Source organism: Primulina eburnea, chromosome 12 (genome assembly GCF_022965805.1).
Source record: "Primulina eburnea isolate SZY01 chromosome 12, ASM2296580v1, whole genome shotgun sequence".
NCBI lineage: Eukaryota > Viridiplantae > Streptophyta > Magnoliopsida > Lamiales > Gesneriaceae > Primulina > Primulina eburnea.
The window spans coordinates 841,997-863,554 of record NC_133112.1 but is presented as its reverse complement, the minus strand read 5'-3'; the positions used below and the strand labels follow the sequence as shown (position 1 = coordinate 863,554).

General features: G+C 38.1%; 1 protein-coding gene and 1 long non-coding RNA gene across 2 annotated transcripts in view; one reads left to right on the top strand and one right to left on the bottom strand.

The window, feature by feature from the left end:
* The window catches only part of LOC140808199 (chorismate synthase 1, chloroplastic-like), a 44,368-nt gene that overhangs the window by 6,074 nt on the left and 16,736 nt on the right, over positions 1-21,558 (bottom strand). The window lies entirely within an intron of this gene.
* Positions 2,180-3,725, top strand: LOC140807676 (uncharacterized). The gene is made up of 2 exons (XR_012112736.1): positions 2,180-3,278; positions 3,438-3,725. It is a non-coding gene; the product is annotated as an uncharacterized lncRNA (long non-coding RNA).

Genomic DNA, 21,558 nt, shown 5'->3' with positions numbered 1-21,558 from the left:
GGTGCAGGGTAACATGGGCGCCTGCACAGCTGGCACTGTGCTGGCGCCCAGCTGGTGATTACATAACGAAACAACGTTTAGCGACGGTTTTTAAGAATCTGTGATTAAAAAAAACTGTCGCTAATAGCGACGGGTTGTAATAAACCGTCACTGTTGGCAACAGATTCTTATAAACCGTCTAAATGTCCAATTTTTTTTTTTAAAAAAAAACTGACACTGGGCTTTCAAAGAACTGAATTCCCCACACTAGAGATGTCAATGGGGTGGATATATATATATATATATATATATAATATATATATATATATATATATATATATATATATATATATATATATATATATATATATATATATATATATATATCTGCAATTAATATAAAGAAAATATGACTTTTGAGTTATTGACCGATCACCTTCTCTTTCGATCAAGCTATTAAATGACTTATCTTTTCTAAAGCATTAAAGGAAGACTTAATGGTTTTACCTCAATGCTTTCTAAATATATACATAAATCGTTGATCCGATTCTAGCTACAAGTAGCATAATATCGCAGTATATACTAATTCGATACTTCATTTTTCAAGGTAAGAATTGTGAATAAATTGATGGATATATTTGATGTTGGGGTTCCCCATAAACCGGATCTGAAACGCAAGCGAAGATTTTTTTTATTTACGATATTCGAGAGACGATCGATTCTTTGATTTATATTTCAGCAAATTCGTGTAAATTAAAATTAAACACACGAATTGATATTACCTCACCACCTAGATCGAGTTGTACGATATTCTTGTCCAATTCTGAGAGTACGGCTCGACTTTGCCGCTATCACAAACCGCCAAAATCCGGTGCAACAACTATATCGGTCTACCTCAAAATAGTTGGCCATAGACAACTATTCGATCGACACGAACAAATCGAGAAGCATAAAAATCGAGCTAATTCATCAATTATTTTCTTCCTTTTATCAGGCTCTGAATCTCCTTATTCTTAATCATCTGAATTGCATATATTTATTTCATGTCATTTTCCCAACTAATTGATGCCACCAGGCACCGTCATTTATCGAGTGTTGAGTGTATTGTGTCGGCACAATCATAGGCATTTTATTTATTTATTTATTATTTTGAAAATTGAATATTAATTTGATGATATCATATATCTCATCAAATTTTCAACAAATCCAATATTCCAAATATATAACTTTTATTCAATTTTTCGTGCTAACTCATAATAAATATTAAAAGTTTTTAAATTTAATCATATTAATTCAACTCTTTGAATTTAATTATTTTTTTGGGATTGATAACAATCAGTATTTGTGTGACCTTCAATATTTTAGGTGTATTCTACCCATGACATCACAACTCTTTAATTTTGTGATTTTTAGATTAAACACATTCAATTGATTGTGGACATACCCCGGTTGTCCATATAAATTAATTTAACTCCTTTAATTAATTATAGTCGAACTCATTTCGGTTGAACTCACTGAATCGTGATAAACGTCTAGCAACTCCGCGTAACAATCCCATAGATACAAACTGATAGTGCCTGCAAAAGCCTTCGATTAAAGTTAGTGTGATCCTTTAATTACATATGTCCCAAACATATTTTGGGATATTGGTCTGTCGAGACCCCAATTTAAATCTAATAGCTATGTGAATGTTCTACGGTACAATAACATATTCGTATATAACTAGAGAAACTCTTATATCTGAAATATATAACTTACTCTAGCCAAATTCTTTATGTTATTCACTTGATGGAACGCATATATAGAACATCCATGTATATTCACAAACGACTGAATCTCCAACTACAATAAACAAGTTCATATCCGATTTACAGCTACACCGAACTTGCCACCTTGTTACCCTAACGGGGTCAGAAAACAAGCCACGTTGTAGTGTTCGTCGAATTTAGCTACAGTTGTGTATTGGATCACGAGGATTAATGGTGCACAACTATAACTATAAATTTTTTACTCGACAAGTGGTAGCCAGTTAGAGAATTAGGGTGAAGGTTGCTCAGTGAACTCATCCTACGAGCATCTATTCGAGTGTGCAGATGTGTCTACATCAATACAAGTGAAATGCAACATTGACACATGTGAGAGCCCAGCCCGTTAGCCCTAGAGCCCAGCCCATTTAGTAATTAATATAAAAAAAAAAAGAAAATTTAATCCTCATCTGCATGTTTCTCGTTCTCTCTCCCGTAATAATAGTCAACCATTTTCTTCCGCCTTTGACCGCTCGTAACTCCACCATCGGTCACCGATTTTCGAAAGTAAGCATAGATTCGGAATCCTCTCGACGAGAGCTATCCATTGATACCAGTTTTGCTAAGAAAAATCGTGATTCCCGTAAACCCGTCGAGGATCGCCGCTTATTTTCGCCGGAAAATCGGGAGGAAACATTAGATTCTGCTGTTTAAAGCTCGAATTCGAGGCGTAGAACAAGATTCGAAACTTTAAAAGGTATAATTCAGATTTTAGGGTTTCGAATTTTGGGTATTTTGATTTATTTGAGTTCCAACAATAAATATATATTGAGTTATTGATTGTAGGTGTTATATCGGAGCTAATTGGAGGTATTAACAAAATTTCAGAATTTAATTGAGCATAATTTCGAAAATTCATATTTATATAATTGGGTTTTCGAATTTTAGTGTTCAATAATTAGGTGTTTAGCTGCTATAGAATTGTCGTATATTCATTTTAGAAATTGTAAAGCCTAAATTAAGGATTTTTGGAATTTTAGGCTAAATTAGTGAATATTGGAAAAATAAATGGAACTTGATATGAAATGTATTATTTGCCACATGATTGGAGTTTTCGGGAAATATTTAAGATATTTTGTGGTAAATTAAAGTCAGTTGAGGTACGCATGAACTATTTTATTATGACGTCTATAGCGATGTGGAATGACGTTAAGTATTTGTAATGAGTTGTGGCGTGCTTTATGTGCTTCTGTGAATACGTGATTGCATTCATGCATTTATTTGAGTTGATACTATTAGTACATAGCATTTCGAGCCTTGACTCCTTTGATTGCTATTGATATTGATATTGATCTATCGAGTTATTGCGTCATCGATGGAGCGGGTGAGTAGGATTAACACTCCTAATGACTTGCATGAGGGCTGAGCGGGTAGTTCCCGTACCCTCGATGCTACGTGCATGGATGAGTGACGACTTGATGTTGCGTTGCTACGTTCCTGGTACGGGTGGCCACTGTTCTTGTTGCTGATGCGTTTCATTTGGACTCCACTTTGGTATCCATTATTTTTTTTGTTACCGACACGCATTGCATTTCATTGCATTTACTTGATTTTATTTCATATCAGTTATATTTGTGGTAATATTACTGGTTCGTCGTACTGGGGCCTGACTCCTCGTTTCTTTTTATGTTGTGGTTGTTCTTGATGCCATAGCAGGTTATCCAGGAGGATTTGACGCATCTGGTGGAGCGTCAGGTAGTGGTGCCCAGTCGTCGAGTCATGGTTGAGAGTTCCCAAATATATATACTATATTATGGAGTCATACATTTACCGAGGAGATGCCCCGTGTAGCTGTACTGTTATTTATGATGTTTTGAATTGATAGTTGTGTAATCGAGCATTGCCGGATCTGCATGTGTTTAGTCCTGGCCAGTGCGGATATAGGTTGTGAATTGATGCTATGACTTTATTTCGAGTATATAAATATTATTTGTGTTGTTTTGATTTTTTGGGATGTCTTATTTACGAATAGGTCATGAAAATTTTAATCGCTTTCACTGTTTATATTAATAAATCCTGGTTGTTTGGTCATTAAATATTAATCAGGAGCACGAGCCCTCCACAACACATCACGAACACTGGTCTCAATCAAACTTGTCAAATCCTTTATTATTTGAGAGTTCATCGACCAAGAACAACTTTAGATAGTACAATCACTTAAAATATATTTCACGATTACCAACAATCACGCAATCATATTTGGATTATAATAATCTCAAGGTCTTTATCTATGTAAATGCATGAGTATTTAGATAAAATTTATCGTATATAAAATTATCATTAATTGAATAAAGATTATTTTATAGAGTAGTAATTTATCCCACAACCACAATTTGGTTCGTTGGATTGCCACTTAGAAATGCAAAACAACATTTCTTTGCAAATTGCCATTAGCTCCACCTTAGCTTTACGTTAGTGACCAGCCTTGAGGAACATGACAAAAATTAAGGTCTCCTCGGGCTATGAGTTCCATCTTATGTGTCACGTCCCGAAACCGAGACGCGTCATCGGCGTTATTTAACAATTAAAATCGCAAAACAACGAGCCATGTAGTACATAAAATATCACAATTGCAGAAGCGATAACATAAAGAAAAATAAAACTAAAATTGATGCTTGAAACTTCATGTCTCGAACTTGATCATCAACCCCAAAACATGTGTTGTTCACCTTCTTCCACTTTATCTTCGCCTTTATTTGCGAAAAGAATTAAGGGGGTGAGTGTTTGGAGAAACACTCAGTATATGAAGGGCCAATCGTACACAAGAATACAAAATATACATAAAATTTAAGTTCAAATCTGATATGTCGCACCATGAATCATGTATACATGAGACAAATATAATTCAAAACAAGGTATTAAAACATATAGTAATTGGAGCATCAACTTATACAAAACACCGTTATTCATCTCTTTATCCATGATATATTAATTAGTCCCTATTGTTACTCCTATAAGGGGATGAGACCGTATATCGGTTATTATAACTCATCTCATCAGGGCCTTATTTTATCTAGTCATGTTTCTGAAATTTCCTTACCACTTCTAATTCGAATCCTAGCAGTGCATTTTCAAGATTTCACAGCATAACAAAGGGATCATTCAGAACGAAACATATATGAAAGGATCGGTTGGAAAGCTGATGAGTGTTTAGAAGGGGGGGGGGGGGGGGTTGTGTTGAATGAACAGTCGCGGATTGTATAATATTTTCCAAAAATAAATGAGTTCAGTTTAGTGACAAACTGATGCTCGGTATCTTGTCATTCGATGACAATCAGTTTAACTAAAAAATAGTTGTGGAAGTAAACTGACTGTAAGATAGAATAACTGAATGAAAAACAATAACTGAAATAGTATGCACACGATTTGTTTCTGGATGTTCAGAGAATAGAATAACTCCTACGTCACCCCTTCTATCACAAAGATATGATTTCCACTAAAAGACTTTGATCAAATACAACAGTTGTACCGACCCACTTCAGTTTGGATTTATTACTGCCAATACTGAAACTCTTAGTTACAAACGGCTTTTATAGTTCTCAACTGAATGTAGCACAACTTAGCAAATAAAGCAAATATTACAATCGTGCTAACAAGCTCAAGAATGTAGCCTTGAATGCGACTGATAAAACGAGTAAGTGTGAGCGTGGTGATTTCACGTAGTGATTTCAGCAGAGTGACAACAAGCTTAAATGATAGTTCGTATGTGTTCTTTTCTGCTGGCCTCTTCAGTTATTTATAGGCTTCCCTTTCAACGACAACAGTTAAATGTTATTTGAATTTTATATCCGTTGATTTGCCACTGTCAATATTCTTCTGACACTCGTATACTGCAGACTCTGAAATGCGGCATTCCACAACTAGTTGCAGTCTGTTGTACTATTTGTCGGTTGATGTGTTTCAGCTGAATGATCTGCTACTGGGCAAAACGCTTGATATGTTCACAACTCAATAAATCAACTGATCAGTTTCCAACTGATCAGTCAGCTCTCTTCGAGAGTTCAGTTCAGCTAGACTCAGTCGCGTAGTTCAGATTTCTCGTGTTCAGTTATTTACATAATCATAAGGTTCGCACTTTGTCAAACGCTGAAACTTAGTTTTCAACAATTTCCCCCTTATGGTGTTTGACAAAACTAAGCAAATAATAGTTGAACAACTAATCTCATTGTAGATAATATAAGAATTTGATCAACTGATATTGAACAACTGAAAACAAAACTCCAAAAAATAAGCAATTCGAAACTAACTGCTCTTCTTCTGTTGTTCTAGCATCTCTTTAATCTCTTCTCCTTTTTTGTCAAACAGTTTCATCTTAACAGATAATCTCCGAACATCAGTTGATATGATGTTGACAGTGTGAAAATGCTGGAGACAGCAGAAGTCATTGTTGTTTGGAGCGAGTCCATTTTTCTGGATACGAGCGTCTCCAAACTGTCAACTCGTTTGCTGATAGAGTCTTGATTTACGGAAAGACTCTTAGCCAAACCTTTGTTCTTTTGAATTTCTTCTACCGTATGGGATAGAGAGGTTAAAGCATCTTGAATTGCCTTCAGTTTCGCCAATTTGAATTCTTCAGAATGTTCCAGCTTCAGAGTGTGCTCTAATTGAGTGTGCTGAATCTTGTACATGTCAGTGATCATTTTATTCAAGTTGTTCTGAATCTCTTGAATTTCTTCAAGAACTAATTCAAAATCTACAGATGAATGAGGATGTGATTGTCTAGATGTTTCATGTTCCTGATAGACTTGATCAAAAACCACCAAGGTCCTGTCAGATAATATCGTTTCAATGACAGTCTGTTCTGGAACATCTGTTTCAGTCACTTCTATTGAGTCGGATTAATTGAAGATTGATCCGGAGTAGCAACTGAACTTTCTTGCTGAGCAAGAGAATCTTCAGGATTGATAGATGAAGGGTCAAGAACTGGTGCTTCTGCTTGACAGTATGCTGAAGCTTGGGCTGGCTCGTCAGTTATAATATTTTCAAAAATGAACAACTGAGCCTCCATATTTGCATTAATTTGTTTATCTGGTGAGTGAGTGGGCACAACAGTTTGATTATCTGGTTCATCAGTGACAAGAGGCGGAACTGGCTCTTCAGTTGAAATGAGAACTTCTTGAGCTGCTTGATCAGTGGAGTGATCAACTGAAATAGGTTCATCTGTTGTAGCTTCTTGAATCACTGACTGAATAATTTCATCAATATGAGCGAGTGTCAAGTCAGCTTCTGAATAAAGACTTGGATCATTCGAAGGAGGCGCTGACATAGATGAAGATGGAACAACTGTGGATGAAGGAACATATTTTTTCTGCGAAAAAATAGCAGCAGTGTCCTTAGATAGTTCCCCAGTTGACTGCTCAGCTAGCTCTTCACTCACAAACTCTTGAGATATTGTTGGGATGATCAGTTCTTGATCCATTTCCCATTGTTTAATTTCTACCTGTAGTACAATCAAATATGCTTCCAGTTGAGTATATACTGCTTTATCATTTAATGCAGTTGCACTTGTGGGATTGAAATTTTGTCGCAGCTCAGCAACAATCTTCTGCAGCTTCTTCTCTCTTGTAAGATCAAAGAAATATTTCTTTCTCTCCAAGGCTTGAGTGATCGAGGAAGCTTTGACCATTTTCAACACCACTTTCTCCAGCTCAATAAATCTTTTCAGCTTAGATTTCTCCTGGAGCTCCTTAGCAAAAACATGAGCTCGGAATCTTACCCATTTCCCGTAGATTTTGAGTTTCTCTACTGAAAATTCATTGACCTCTTGCCAAATGAGATCAATATGAGTTTGAATGGCATTAGTAGGTCTGGGCTCTTCTTGTATTTTACTCTTGCCCTTGGGGTCAGTCAGAGTATGAGGGATGTTTAATCCAGAGGTAGTTGCATCAATCCCCTCTCTGAGCACCAACCCTGTAGGTTTAACAAATGGTAGAGGAATGTAACTAGAAACAGTGATTAAAGAAGCTTTGACTCCAGTCAGTCTGATCTGATCACTAGATTTAGTGATTGTCCTCTGCGGTAGATTGATGGACAAGGGTAACTGATCCTTTGCTGAGGATGCAGTTGGGATTGCCTTTAACGGAACAGCTTGGATTGGCTGTTGAGCTGCTGATTCCATCATTCTATCAGTTGGTATGACATTAACTGTAGCAGCATGTTTGGTCTTCAATGTCCGTGGTTTCTTGATGATTTGAAGAGGCGGAGTCTTCTCTATGTTAGATTTAGTCACAATCAATTTCCGCTTGGTAGTCTTCAAAGTCTTGGCTTTCTTAACTGAGTTGGGAGCGGCCTGCTGCGTCCCAATCTCCTTTTTGATATTCAAGAATTGATCAGGAGACATGCCTAGTTTAGTCTTTGGTGGCAAAATGTTTTTGGCATTGAAAATTTTGAATTTCGATAATCTTTCTGAATCATCAACCACCAACCCTTTGACTTTCATCAAATGACTGAGCTGCACTGCAAAGCCTTTGGACTGCTTGGTGGATAGAAACATATTCTTCAAGATGTTGAAGATAAGGTGCTTCCAGTTAAGTCGTCGTCCAGCCATGATAACAACGATGGCTTGGAATTTCTCCAAAGTTAGTGCAGCAAAAGATCCTGCCTTCGCCAATAGCCCCTTGGCAACAATATCAGCCAGCAACTGAACTTCGTGCTTCAGTTCTTTCTTAGGATCAGAAACTTTGATTTTCCGTCCATCACCAGAGAGTAGGGTCTGCATCTCTTCAACATCAGATGCTTTGACATCAGCAAGGTGTTCCAATCCATTAGAAAACAACAAGAATAATTCTCCAAAAGAGTCTTCCGAGATGATCAACAACTGACCATTGACAGTAGAAATGATTCCTCCATCAGAATTGATGTAGCCATTGGAGTAGAAGTCTTGAAGTTCTTTTGAGTAAATCTCCTGTGAAGATTGCCCCAAGAATATCCTCAGCCCAGCTGATTCGAGCTTCAGAAAGACATTTTTGACATCGGCTTCTCCATTTGACAGAACTGATCCAAAATTGATAGCCATAGCGTTCAATACGTGAGCGGGAATCTGATTTTCCATTTCTGATAATATGAAAACCTGAAATTTTTGCAAGAAACAAGCTCTGAGTGTAGGAATATATTTTTTTTTGAAATTGATAGGCGCGTAAGGAAAAAGAAACTGAATTGAAGCGGGGAATGATACATATGTACGTGACTGTTCAAATTCGAGAGACGTGTCAGTCCCTGAAAATTTTGGATGAAAACGTGTGTACGTGTGTTGTAAGCGTGTATACAATTTAAGCGGTTCAAATGCGTCCATGTTTTTTGAAACTGTTATTTATCATGAGATAGCAAGCAGTCACTTTACTTGATTTGGAATATAATGTGGTTAATTAGTTAACTTACGTGAGAAGATTAGTAACATAACCAACTGAACGATCAGTTGTGAAACTGTGTCCTTTCAGTTGAAGATTTACTAACTCTTGTCTTCTCAGTTAACCTCTTAAAACCAATATTCCCCCTAAATAGATGCATATTATGAGAACTTAATCAAATAAAATCTTATGCTTAAAAGGTTAATCGTCTGCTGTAATGACTTTGTCCTTTCATCTTCCTTGACCCTACGCTATAAATAGGAGTAGCTCAGTTAGTTTCAAACATATCAACTAAAAATATTTAGCAGCTTAAAATGGCAGGTACAGGCAGCTCAAATACTCCAGATATGGCTGAAGAATTCATGAAGGCAGCTTTGTAACAACGAAAGGCTGATATGGAAGATGAAGTCATTCATAAGATTCTTCGCTATTGGGAGGAGCTGCAAGAACTTCAGTTCTTTTATGACAGTGCAGAAGCTCTCTCTCCCACTCTGATGGAGAAATTTGAGAAATTTCGGGAGCGCTTGCACGTTTCCGAGAAGGTGAACATTTTTTAGGATGATTATGTGTAAGGACCGTGTACCGTATTATCGTAAATCCTATGTGATTATCGATAATCTATGAAATTGTCATATGATTATTTATTTGATGTATATTATGATAATGAAATAGAGAAATGAATATTGTATATAAATTGATGTTGTATGAATTTGAATTGAGAGGCCGGACGCCAAAATAAGTACAAAACCAATACTTTGTACAGAACGTGTGGCGCCCGAGCGGTAGAAAATTACCGCCCGAGCGCCAGGGTATCTGAAATAAGTATTCGGGCAGAGAGTTCCGCGCCCGAGCGGTAACTTTTTACCGCCCGAGCGCGGTGTAAATAAGTCTCGGGGACAGAATGTCTCGCGCTCGGGCGCGAGAATTCTACCGCCCGAGCGCGAGAGGCGGTGGGATGAGGATACAATCCTTTTTCTCTTTCCTTCCGTCAGATAATTATAGAGAATTCGAGAAACACGAGAGAATTCTGATTTATTTCTTCTAAATCGACTTCGAAACGTCGTTTAAACGCGAAATAAATTACATATTTGTGATCTGCGCGTCGAGGGCTTCTGACTGAGGTACTTTTCCTTCAGTTCCAGCAGCTTTAAATATCACAGTGTTGGAATAGCATGTATTTGAAAGTGAATTTCTGATATGTAGTAGAATAACCGACAATAAACTTATATTTGAAGTCGGAATTGAATTATGATATGATTTGAAATTGATATAAATTTTTGAAGTTTCAAATGATATTTGAAACTCATATTAATGATTTTTGAGTATGTTATTAATTGAAATGAGTATGTAATTGATGTAGATAAAGTGTATCTTCAGACTACATCAATTTGGAACGAAGAATTGAGGTATGTTGCGACCGGGTAACATACGACATGTATCTGTATTATATGATATATGTTGGATTGATTTGATTGATTGGGATGAGATTACGTGTCTATATGCCTTATGTGTTGATTTGATTGGCACACATGACATTGAGATTTGAGTATCGATGTATAAAATAAATGTTTTGTTAACACACATCATTTTATGCATAAATCGATACATGACATGCACGTTGAGCAATGATCTTTGGATACCCTGATATGATTGGATTGGATTCCGGGGTTTGTGAACACAATCGCTATGCCGGTATTATATGACCCGTAAAGCATAGACAATTGTGGCCCCATATGATTGGATATGAGATGTGGGACTTGATGGCGCTTTGCCGACGCTATGATACGTGTATTCCCATATCGGCCGGTATGTCAGCTCGAGCATTGATTTGATTTGATAGCGATTCGATTGATTCTGACATGTGCTCAGTGGATGGGCATTTGACCCGATACCTCCACGACATACATGCATTGCATACCATATATCATTGTTTAGATATCTGTGGTATATATGATTGGTTGTTCCATACGGAGCTTTGCTCACCCCCAAGGGGGGCTGTTGTTGTCTTTGTGTGTGGACAATGGCAGGTACTCCAGGATATCAGGAGACCGGAGAGGGTACTTCTGGAGGGAGCCACAGCTTGGGCTGAGGTTTTTATGTTTATGTCTTGTTCCCAGTATATATGTATATGTATCTATATACCGGGACATGTCCTGAGGATATGAGTTGTTTGTATATGATTGGCTTTGATTACGTGTGGGCGTGTTTTATGATTTGAATTTGGATACTATTTTTAGTATTTAAATATCAGAAGAGATATTTTGGGCTCGTTGTAAAAGAAAATTTTAAACTCGTTTTCCGCTGTAATTAGTTAAACCTAATCAGATTGTGTTATAATAACGATTAGGAGCTAAGGGCCCCACACAGATGGTATTAGAGCATAGCTGGGGATGATCTTGAGTCTTGTGTACACTTGAATAGACACAAAGGAATTGTGCGTATGTGTTTGACTTAGTTGTATTACTTTCTCTTATGTGATTGATTTGAGTAAGTATCTGATGATATTGATGATATGAGATGATGAGATTATGAAATTGATATTGATTTGTGATATTCATCTTTTGATTTGTAGATGGATCACATAAATGAAACTGCGAGTAGCAGTACTGAGAGGATTGTTGGGCAATTTGAAGGGTTGTCCATGGATGTTGTGATGGCTCGATTCCAGGACTTGAAACCACCGAGGTTCTTTGGCACTGAGAGTGCTGAGAGAGCTGAGTCCTGGCTGAAGGATATCGAGCATCTGTTTAATATTGTTGAATATTCTAAAGCTCGGAGACTGAAGCTTGCTTTGTATCAGTTAAAGGACCGAGCTAAATCTTGGTGGGAAGCCGCTGAGATTGGACTGAAAGAGGCCGAGACTGAAGTCACATGGGATGTCTTCAAGGCCTAGTTTTTGGAGCAGTATTCTCCTATTTCTTATTATACTGCCCAAGAGAATGAATTTAATAATCTGCAACAGGGAACGATGTCTGTTGCGGAGTATGCTTCGAAATTTTCTACCTTACTGAAGTATGCACCTCACGTAGCTGGGAATGCGAGGGCAAAATATAACAGGTTTGTAAATGGTTTACATCCTGCTTTATATACATATGTTGTTTCTGGATTGCCTACCAGCTACGCAGAGGCGGTTGAACGAGCCAAGGCAGCCGAAGCTGGACTTAGGAGAGGAGGTTCACAGTATACTCCTCCACCTCCGGTGTCAGCTCAGCAGCCTACTTTGCGACCAAGGGGTAAGAAGTTCAGGAAGACTGGCTCCGTTTCCTCGTCTTCTTCGAGCTCTAGTGGATCTCAGCGAGGGAGTCCTGTGATTGCTCCCTATTGTAGCCATTGTGGAGGCAAACATACTATCGAACAGTGTCGAGGTATGTTTGGTACTTGTTATCAGTGTGGGCAGGAAGGCCATTTCTCCCGAGTATGTCCGAACAGGGGTACGACTTCATGCTCAGCCCCAGCCAGGATTTAGAGGTGGCCCTGGTATGACGAGACCTGTTGTTCCTGTTCCCTCTTTTCAGCAGTCGAGTGTCCCACGATATCGAGGACCGGGTGGTCAGAGTGCCCAAGTTCCTCCTCAAGTAAGAGTGTATGCCATGACTGAGGATCAGGCGAGAGAAGCTCCTGGTGGCGTGATTGCAGGTATTTGCACGCTTTGCGATTATCCTGCACGTGTTTTATTTGATACAGGAGCATCTCATTCATTCATATCTCATGCATTTGTTTCATCTCACGATATTGAATGTACCCCATTGTATGATACCTTGTCGATAGCCACGCCAGCAGGGAAGATTATTTTGTCTGAGAAAGTTGTGCATAATTGTGTATTGATATATGAGGATAATGTGATATTTTTGAATCTGATTGTCCTCCCGATGCACGACTTTGATTGTATTGTTGGCATGGATATCTTGATGACGAATCGAGCTACTGTTGATTGTTGTCATAGAGTAGTTCGATTTCGACCGATTGATGGACCCAAGTGGAATTTTTATGGCAAGGGTTCCCAAGCCAAAATTCCATTGGTATCTTCCTTGGAAATGTCTCGATTGTTGATTAGCGGAGATGAAGGTTATCTTATCTACGCTATTGATATTTCGAAGAAGGAGTCTTCCTTATCTGAGATTCCTGTTGCGAAAGAATTCCCAGATGTATTTCCCGATGAGATTCCTGATTTTCCTCCTCATCGAGAAGTTGAGTTTAGTATTGATCTTGTGCCGGGAACTGCGCCTATTTTGAAAGCTCCTTATCGCATGGCACCATTGGAATTAAAAGAATTGAAAGAACAATTACAGGATCTTCTCGATAAGGGATATATTCGACCGAGTGTATCACCTTGGGGAGCTCCAGTTTTATTTGTTCGAAAGAAAGATGGTACTATGCGAATATGCATTGATTATAGGCAACTGAATCGGGCTACTGTGAAAAATAAGTACCCACTTTCTCGTATTGATGATTTATTTGATCAGCTTCAGGGTACTTCTGTATACTCGAAGATTGATCTTCGCTCTGGGTATCATCAAGTACGAGTTCGAGACGAAGATGTGCCCAAGACTGTTTTTCGTACGAGGTATGGCCATTATGAATTCTTGGTTATGCCTTTTGGTCTTACGAATGCTCCTGCTATCTTTATGGACTTAATGAATCGGGTCTTTCGAGATTATTTAGACCGATTCGTTATCGTCTTTATTGATGATATTCTTGTGTATTCGAAATCGAAGAAGGAGCATGCTGAACATCTGAGACTGGTACTTCAGACTCTTCGTACTAGTCATTTGTATGCCAAATTGTCCAAATGTGAATTCTGGATGGACAAAGTGGTATTTCTGGGCCACGTCATTTCGAGACATGGCATATCTGTTGAACCTACGAAGGTCGAAGCTGTATTGAATTGGCCGAGACCTACGAATGTTCCTGAGATCCGTAGCTTCATGGGTTTAGCGGGATATTATCGTCGTTTTATTGAAGGATTTTCGAATATAGCTAAACCTATTACTCAACTGACACAGAAGAATCAGCGATTCATTTGGTCAGATGAATGTGAAGCTAGTTTTCTTGAATTGAAGACGAGATTGACCACAGCACCTGTGCTTACTATTCCCTCAGGTACCGGAGGATTTGTGGTGTGTACAGATGCGTCTGGTAAAGGTTTGGGCTGTGTTCTGATGCAACATGGCAAAGTGATTGCTTATGCGTCTCGTCAATTGAAATCTCATGAAACACGTTATCCTGTTCATGATCTCGAATTGGCTGCCATTGTATTTGCTCTGAAGATTTGGCGCCATTATTTGTACGGAGAAAAATTTGTTATCTATTCGGACCATAAAAGTCTGAAATATCTCTTTTCTCAATCTGATTTGAATATAAGGCAACGCAGATGGATGGATCTCCTGAAGGATTTTGATTGTGAGATTCAATATCACCCTGGATCGGTGAATGTTACTGCGGATGCCCTGAGCCGGAAAGTTTATGATTCTGTTTTAGCTTCTGTCAATGTCGCCAAGGTACATGAGGATATATGTACTTCTGGTTGGACTTTTCACTCGAATTGGAATTCTGTCATTGTCTCAGCATTGCAAATTGAGCCGAACTTGATATCGAAGATTCGAAAGGCCCAACGAAGCGATGCTCAGATTCAGAAGTCGAAAGAACTTGTATCTGCTGGACATCAGTCTGGATTTCAGATTTCTTCTGATGGTTCTTTACGACTTAATGGTCGGCTGGTAGTTCCTGACGATTCTGATTTGAAATCTGCCCTTCTTCGTGAAGCACATTGTAGCAAATATAGTATTCACCCAGGAGGTCGGAAGATGTATTTGACATTGAGACCTCAATTCTGGTGGAGACGTATGAAGAAGGACATTGCTGAGTTTATTTCTAAATGTCTGGTCTGCCAGCAAGTGAAAGCCGAGAGAATGAAACCTGGAGGTTTACTCCATAGTCTCGAAATCCCGAAATGGAATTGGGAGCATATTGCTATGGATTTTGTGACTCATTTACCTCGTTCGCCCAAGGGCTGTGATGCTATTTGGGTGATTATTGATCAGCTTTCAAAATCTGCACATTTTATTCCGTATGAGCGGACGTATCCTTATAATCCCAGATTTGCTTCTAAATTCTGGGGTAGTTTTCAGGAAGTAATGGGTACGCGTTTGGCTATGAGTACTGCTTATCATCCTCAAACTGACGGCCAGACTGAGCGTACGATTCAGACTTTAGAGGATATGTTGCGTGCTGTTGTGATGGATTTCAGAATGGGATGGCAAGATACCTTACCATTAGTTGAATTTTCTTATAATAATAGCTTTCAGACGAGTATCGGTATGGCACCGTTTTAAGCTCTATATGGGAGACGATGTAGATCACCGTTGTTCTGGGATGAGATTGGTGAGAGACAATTGACTGGACCTGAAATGATACAGGAAATGAACGATAAGGTTCAGTTGATTCGGCAGCGGATGAAAGCTGCTCAAGATCGTCAAACAAACTATGCGAATAAGCGAAGACGACCCTTGGAATTCCAGAAAGGTGACAGAGTGTTTTTGAAAATATCTCCCTTTAGAGGCACAGTTCGATTTGGCATGCGAGGGAAGTTATCTCCTCGATATATTGGGCCATACGAGATTCTGGATCGAGTTGGTGATCTTGCTTATTGATTGGCATTGCCACCAGCTTTATCTGCTATTCATGATGTGTTTCATGTTTCCATGTTGAGGAAATATGAACCAGATCCATCGCATGTACTTGCACCTGATGAAGTTGAACTTGATCCTTCTCTTTCCTATGTCGAACAACCTATTCGTATTATGGATCGAAAGGAGAAGATATTGAGAAATAAATCGATCCCTTTGGTACGAGTGCAATGGACACGACACGGTGTTGAAGAATCAACGTGGGAACTGGAGAGCAAGATGCGAGATTCGTATCCGCATTTATTTGATTCTACGACATCTGTTCCATTGTATTCGATGTATCCTGATCCTTTTTCTGATTTTAGTTTTGATATGTACTATAACTGGTGACAAATGTATGTTTGCCAATGTTATGTATATATTGATGTTTGAGATTTCGAGTTCGAAATCTTTTAAGAGGGGGAGAAATGTAAGGACCGTGTACCGTATTATCGTAAATCCTATGTGATTATCGATAATCTATGAAATTGTCATATGATTATGTATTTGATGTATATTATGATAATGAAATTGAGAAATGAATATTGTATATAAATTGATGTTGTATGAATTTGAATTGAGAGGCCGGACGCCAAAATAAGTACAAAACCAATACTTTGTACAGAACGTGTGGCGCCCGAGCGGTAGAAAATTACCGCCCGAGCGCCAGGGTATCTGAAATAAGTATTCGGGCAGAGAGTTCCGCGCCCGAGCGGTAACTTTCTACCGCCCGAGCACGGTGTAAATAAGTCTCGGGGACAGAATGTCTCGCGCTCGGGCGCGAGAATTCTACCGCCCGAGCGCGAGAGGCGGTGGGATGAGGATAAAATCCTTTTTCTCTTTCCTTTCGTCAGATAATTATAGAGAATTCGAGAAACACGAGAGAATTCTGATTTCTTTCTTCTAAATCGACTTCGAAACGCCGTTTAAACGCGAAATAAATTACATATTTGTGATCTGCGCGTCGAGGGCTTCTGACTGAGGTACTTTTCCTTCAGTTCCAGCAGCTTTAAATATCACAGTGTTGGAATAGCATGTATTTGAAAATGAATTTCTGATATGTAGTAGAATAACCGACAATAAACTTATATTTGAAGTCGGAATTGAATTATGATATGATTTGAAATTGATATGAATTTTTGAAGTTTCAAATGATATTTGAAACTCATATTAATGATTTTGGAGTATGTTATTAATTGAAATGAGTATGTAATTGATGTAGATAAAGTGTATCTTCAGACTACATCAATTTGGAACGAAGAATTGAGGTATGTTGCGACCGGGTAACATACGACAGGTATCTGTATTATATGATATATGTTGGATTGATTTGATTGATTGGGATGAGATTACGTGTCTATATGCCTTATGTGTTGATTTGATTGGCACACATGACATTGAGATTTGAATATCGATGTATAAAATAAATGTTTTGTTAACACACATCATTTTATGCATAAATCGATACATGACATGCACGTTGAGCTATGATCCTTGGATACCCTGATATGATTGGATTGGATTCCGGGGTTTGTGAACACAATCGCTATGCCGGTATTATATGACCCGTAAAGCATAGACAATTGTGGCCCCATATGATTGGATATGAGATGTGGGACTTGATGGCGCTTTGCCGACGCTATCATACGTGTATTCCCATATCGGCCGGTGTGCCAGCTCGAGCATTGATTTGATTTGATAGCGATTCGATTGATTCTGACATGTGCTCAGTGGATGGGCATTTGACCCGATACCTCCACGACATACATGCATTGCATACCATATATCATTGTTTAGATATCTGTGGTATATATGATTGGTTGTTCCATACGGAGCTTTGCTCACCCCCAAGGGGGGCTGTTGTTGTCTTTGTGTGTGGACAATGGCAGGTACTCCAGGATATCAGGAGACCGGAGAGGGTACTTCTGGAGGGAGCCACAGCTTGGGCTGAGGTTTTTATGTTTATGTCTTGTTCCCAGTATATATGTATATGTATCTATATACCGGGACATGTCCTGAGGATATGAGTTGTTTGTATATGATTGGCTTTGATTACGTGTGGGCGTGTTTTATGATTTGAATTTGGATACTATTTTTAGTATTTAAATATCAGAAGAGATATTTTGGGCTCGTTGTAAAAGAAAATTTTAAACTCGTTTTCCGCTGTAATTAGTTAAACCTAATCAGATTGTGTTATAATAACGATTAGGAGCTAAGGACCCCACATTATGTCTACCAGCTGATGCTCTTCAAAGAAAGAAGGATCCTGGAGCGTATAGCTGATTCTGATAGCTTCCTCAAGACTACCAAAGAAGACATATCCCGTTGGATGAATAAGTGGAGGTCTTTTGTTGAGGAATAGTATTTTAATGTAATCCGAACCTGTTTTTTTAAATAAATAAAGACTTATTTCAATTTGCCTTAGTCTTTTTATTTTCCTGCAACAGTTAATCTCGTCAGTTGAAATACAAATGACTAACTGAATCATAAGAAATAACAAACTGATAGATGACATAAATCAGTTAACAGGAGATATCTAAGTAATAAAACTGATTAAGATAAATCAATTAACCAAGTATATTTGAAAGTGAGAAAACTTAGTCTCTGGCCGTGGTTTGGTGAATATATCAGCTGCTTGCTGCTCGGTTGAGACGTATTCCAGTCTGATGTCCTTCTTCAAGGCATGATCTCTGATGAAGTGATGTCTGACATCTATGTGCTTGATCCTCGAGTAAAAACTGGATTGTAGGTGATAGCAATCGTACTTGTATTATCACAGAATATGGGTGATTATTTAGCGTCAACTCCATAATCTCTCAATTGTTGCTGAACCCAGAGCAGTTGAGCACAACAGCTTCCAGGAGCAAGGTATTCTGCTTCAGTTGTGGAAGTTGCTACGGATGTTTGTTTCTTGCTGAACCAAGAGATCGGTCTGTCTCCTAGAAACTGACATGATCCACTTGTACTTTTACGATCAAGTTTACATCCTGCATAATCTGCATCTGAATATCCAACTAGATTGAAAGATGAGTCCTTAGAATAACATAACCAACATTTTGAGTGCCTTTAAGATATTTCAAAATACGTTTGGCAGCTGAAAAATGTGATTGCTTAGGATTTGCTTGGAATCTGGCACACATACAGACAGCAAAAACAATATCAGGGCGACTAGCAGTTATGTACAATAATGAACCTATTAAATCTCTGTAGAGTGCTGCCTCAACTGATATTCCCCCTTGATCGGTATCCAGTTTAACTGATGAGCTCATGGGAGTGCTTGCAGCTGAACAAGATTCCATGCCAAATTTCTTCAGCAACTCCTTCGTGTATTTAGTCCGACTGATAAAAATCTCAGTCAACCATTGCTTCACTTGTAGCCCAAGGAAAAATGTCAGTTCACCCATCATGCTCATTTCAAACTTATCTTGCATCAACTTAGCAAATTTCTCGCACAATTTGGGGTTAGTTGACCCAAATATAATGTCATCAACATAAATTTGAACGAATAGAATATGACCATTCTTTGAAAATTTGAACAAGGACTTATCAGCTGATGCAACAAAAAAATCATGATCAGTTAGAAATTTTGAGAGAGTTTCATACCAAGTTCTTGGAGCTTGTTTAAGACCATATAAGGCTTTGTTCAAATGGTAGACATGATCAGGAAATATATGATTGATGAAACCTGGGGGTTGTTCAACATAGACCTCTTCTTGTAGCTGGCCATTCAGGAATGCGCTCTTTACATCCATCTGATAGACTTTGAAATTTTTGAATGAGGCATAGGCAATGAATATTCTGATAGCTTCCAGTCTTGCAACTGGTGCATATGTTTCATCATAGTCAATTCATTCTTCTTGCCTATAACCTTGTGCTATTAATCTCGCCTTGTTGCGCACAACTGAACCGTATTCGTTCAGCTTGTTCCTATACACCCATTTTGTACCTATAACAGTTTTTGAAAATGGTCTTGGAACTAGGTTCCAGACGTTGTTATGAGTAAAATGATTCAGCTCCTCTTGCATTGCATTTATCCAGTTTGGATCAGCAAGAGCTTCATCAGTTTTCTTTGGTTCCAATTGTGATACAAAAGCTGATTTAATAATTAGATTTAGCATCTGATTTCTTGTTCTTACCGGATCAGATGGATTACCTATCACCAATTTCGGAGGATGTGATTTCTTCCATCTGAATTCAGCATTTGTTTGTAGCCATGTTAGCAACTGCTTCTGTATCAGTTGGAGCTTCATCAGCAACTGCTTCTGTTTCAGTTGCTGCTGCATCAGTTGATAGTTGAATATTCTCAATGGGCTCTCTCAACTGATTTTCTGGAATAGTTTCATGTTCAGCTGGTTGATCTATGACTTCTGGTTCTAATGTTTGGAGGTTGTTTCGATTGATATGATTATCCTCTTCTTAATCATCCTCCAAACTGATATATGTAAATCCGTCAGCTAGCTCAACTGGATCAGTTGGCTTTTTAGTTAGTACACTTTCTTCAAAAATAACATGAATGGATTCTTCCACATTCAAAGAATTTTTATTAAAAACTCTATATGCTTTGCTAACTGAAGAATATCCAAGAAATATTCCCTCTGCAGATTTTGCATCAAAGCTTTTTAAGTGATTTTTACCATTATCAATTATAAAACATCTACAGCCGAATATCTTGAAATAAGAAACCCCACTTTTTCTTCCATTCCAGATCTCATAAGGTGTTTTCATATGATTCTTATTAATCATAGATCTGTTCTAAGTATAACACGCAGTGTTTACTGCCTCTGCCCAAAACCTTTAAGAAATACTAGAATCAGCAATCATCGTTCTAGCAGCTTCTTTAAGGGTCCGATTTCTCCTCTCAGCTACACCATTTTGCTGAGGAGTTCTAGATGCTGAGAGCTCATGCTTAATTCCAGAATTTTCTAAAAAATTTGAAAGAATTAGATTGATGAATTCAGTTCCTCGATCGGATCTGATTCTATCAATTCCAACTGATTTTTCATTTAATAATCTTTTGAAAAGCTTAATCAGTTGGGCAGCAGTTTGGTCCTTGGATTTGAGAAACATAACCCAAGTAAATCTTGAAAGTCGTCCACAACCACCAAAGTGTATTTCATTCTCCCTAAGCTCATGACTGATATTGAACCAAATAGATCCATATGTAACAGCTCTAAGCATCGGGAAGAAGATTTACGGCCCTTGTTTTTAAAAGAAGATTTTACTTGTTTTCCAAACTGACATGCTGAACAGATTTTGTCTTTTGAAAAATTTATTTTGGGCAGACCAGTTACAAGATCATGATGACTCAGATATGCAATGAATTTAAAGTTCAGATGGTTCAGTCTATTATGCCATAACCAGTTTTCAGAAGATTTGGAAGTAATAAGGCAGACTGGTGCATAAGGTTGTTCAGTCCAACTTACTTTGTAAGTATTCCCACAACGTTTGCCAATTAGAATGACTTCATCAGTTGAGTCTCTAACTGAACAAGTATTTTTGTCAAACTGAACTGAGAAATTGTTGTCGCATAACTGATTAATGCTTATCAGGTTATACTTCAAATTCTCAACTAGCAAAACATCTTTAATTGTAAAGCTACCATGGATAAGTTTACCCTTACCCACGGTTTTACCTCTGGAATTATCTCCAAAACTGACATTTAGTCCAGTGTATTTGATCAGTTGAGATAATAATTTTGCATCTCCCGTCATATGTCATGAGCAACCACTATCCAAGTACCAGATTGATTCCTTGCATGTACCT